This window comes from Falco cherrug, chromosome 12, assembly GCF_023634085.1.
Source record: "Falco cherrug isolate bFalChe1 chromosome 12, bFalChe1.pri, whole genome shotgun sequence".
Taxonomy (NCBI): domain Eukaryota; kingdom Metazoa; phylum Chordata; class Aves; order Falconiformes; family Falconidae; genus Falco; species Falco cherrug.
Genome location: NC_073708.1, coordinates 10,330,956 through 10,333,998, shown reverse-complemented (window position 1 = coordinate 10,333,998; position 3,043 = coordinate 10,330,956).

Sequence of the window (3,043 nt, the reverse complement as noted above, 5' to 3'; positions counted from 1 at the left end):
GACTTTCTTCTGTGGTATTTTATTATTGGATAAGATGATTATGATATGCATTGGAGGTCATTAGCCTTAACGACTTTTGAGTATATGCATTCTAAACTTGGGTTAGAAAGAAGGCACGCTTGTTCTGGGGAGCTAATATTCTTGGATATAAGGTAGTACTGTTCTAGAGTATGTTAAATTTAAGTCATTAAACCAATGGTTTTTTAATTGACCTTGGGAGGTAATTTAATCTAAGAAAAAACATGTATGAAGATTCTTATTGATAATTTTGTAATGGAAGATGCTTGAACTGTCTTCCATGGACCAAAGGGAATGTCTGGGGAATGGAGCTCACGTGGTGTCTTGCGTACTTAGTGCTGCTCGTGTGTGAAATATGAATAGACAAATTGTTTTATTAAGGATAGTAGCAGGCCATCATAACAACATATAGTATTCAAATTACCAAAACACTGTAGTGTATAGTGTATATAAATTAGCTTTCTAAATTTCCCATTTCTTCTTAGGAGACCGAGACAAGCAATAGAAAGAAAAATGAGCAAAAGAAACTTTGTTTGCTTGGAACATGTTTAAAACCAGTAAAATATGTTTGTTTTGCTTACTTTGCCTATAGGCATAGTTCACTGAACTGTGAGGTCCTTTGGTCTGGGAGGCTTGTATGATGAGAATATACAATATTTAGAAAAATTTTTGAAACCCTGATATGAAACAGATTCTGCCATCTGTTGGTGCTTCATATATATAGCATATATATTGACAGGATAAAATTTTGGCCCAAGAAGTAAAACATGTGCTGTGCTGTCCTACTGCTGAAATGATTCGCGTGTCATGGCTGTGGCTGGAAGGGTAAGATCTGTTTCGGAAAAGAACATGAGATAGATGTCCACATTTTGTACAAAATTGATCAGGTTGATGAGAACATTTCTGTGTCTGAGGGTTCCCTACTTCAGTCACTCATTGCAGCAGTATTGTTTAGGGGAAGGGAAAGACACTTCCTCTGTAAGACATTTCTGATCTGGAAATCATACTGTAAACTCCATTTCAACCTGTTGCAAAGGTTTGTCTTTTCTTTGCCTAGCCTGATGATTCCTGCTGCACCCTGACATTCTTGGAGAATTTTGATACTTTGTACAATAAAATTTTGCTATTCCGTAATAGATGTCAACTTAAATTTTGCTGACGTCATTCCATTCTCCTTTTATTTGCATGCTTGGGCGTCTAAGCAAATTGTTTTTGCAATTGTCAGTGAATTTTAATAGTAATTTTTTTAGAAATTAGAGTGACTTACATTGCAAGCAAGCTTTCTGGATTTGTGGAATGAAAAAAGAATTGACGTGAAGTTTAAAGTTTAACAAAATTTGTCAGTCCAATGTGCGAGTGAAAAATGTTGGGGTTTTTTTAAAGAGTATTTAATGCAGAAGTAGAACAACTCAGAACTAGTGTACTTTGTTATATTCTAGAATATCTTTTTTCCCTGATCAAAACCTGTATGCTAATTTTTGACCATTTTCACCAAGTCTGTAAAACCATTTTTCGTAATTTTTATCTTTGTTTTTAAAGGCAATTATTTGTATGTTGTCTAGTTCTAGGGCAACATCACATGAAGGTAAAACTGTAAATAATGTTGATGAATTATGAAATCAAAGGTGCCGAAAAAATAAAAATAGAGATTTCGGCCTTAATCCATCTTAATTTTGCTGTTTATAGAATGGTGAAAGATTTGTGTTCTGATTTAATTCAAGGGCTGCTGCTTTCTGCTAATATAAACATATGGTGTGGCATAGCTGTTGGAGCTGAAATTTGGGTATAATGAGAATAAAAAGTAAGTTCAATTTCTATGAAGAATTCTACTGTACAGCTGCTTTTCATGTTGCCCAAAAGAGGTTATAGTGTCTCCCCCATCTGCTAAAGGTTTGTTAACAAAATGCCAACATAAAACTTCTGTGTCATCTCACAGTTTTGTTCTTTGGCTGTCAATTTTAACATAGTACATAAATTTAAGAATCCTGCTGCAGCCTGATTTCTTGCTTTACAGGGTAACGTTTTATATTTTCTACATAAATTATTTTAAAATACAAATTTGGTACACAGATATAAATTTTAAATACGAGTTTGCATGTTCAACAGTGTTACGATTTACCAGTGAATAGCTGCCAAGAGACACAAGAGACCAAGAGAGTAGTCTGTTTTTTGGCTAAGAAGGTGGAAAGAAAGGAGCAAAACATACCACTAGACTGCTTTGGAGAAAAGTGTTTTGTTTTGTTTTGTTTTTTCCCCTCAGTGTATTACTGCAAATAAAATTCATTCCGGTCACAGGAAAGTCAGATAGAATGAACTTGCACCAGAAGAGTGTTTTACCCCGAGCAGAGCAAAGTCTTAGAGGAAGGACTGGATCCAGATGGTTGTGGTACTGGTGACATAGTCCTTTGTCCTGTGCAACAGATTTTGAAAAATAAAAACTGGCGGGCATATACAAGGTCAGTGTTTTTGTATCTTTAGAATAAGTGTTTATACTTGTTTACATCTGGTCATGAAAATAACCTGTTATGGACAGTTGTTCCATTTGAATTGCAACACCTAAAATGTCTTGAGAAATAATTCTGTACTGGCTGTTTCATTTAGTAATGCAAATAAGTTTCTCTGCGTTTTCTTTAAGGTTCATGACAAAGCTTTTAATAAATGGATATTGTGGGGAAAATGGTCGTTCTATCTGTACATATGCATAGCAGCTTCGTAAATGTCAGTTCAAATACCAAATCTATTCTTATGATGCTATAGAGGTAGAAAGTGGAGGATATGAAGTCTGTGGGTACTTTTGTACAATTTATCTGAACGTAATCAATTAAACAGGGTCATTCCAGAAAACGAATGCTTAATGACTTTCATCTCTTGGAGGTGAAAGGGAAACACGACTTGTCAACTGTTATGGTAGAGAAATTTTTATTCATCTAGAGAAAGATACAGGAAAATTATGATATTCCCTTCCTGACACACAAATACAGAGAAAATGGAGGGAAAAAAAAAAAAAAGCAAAACCAAAAAAACA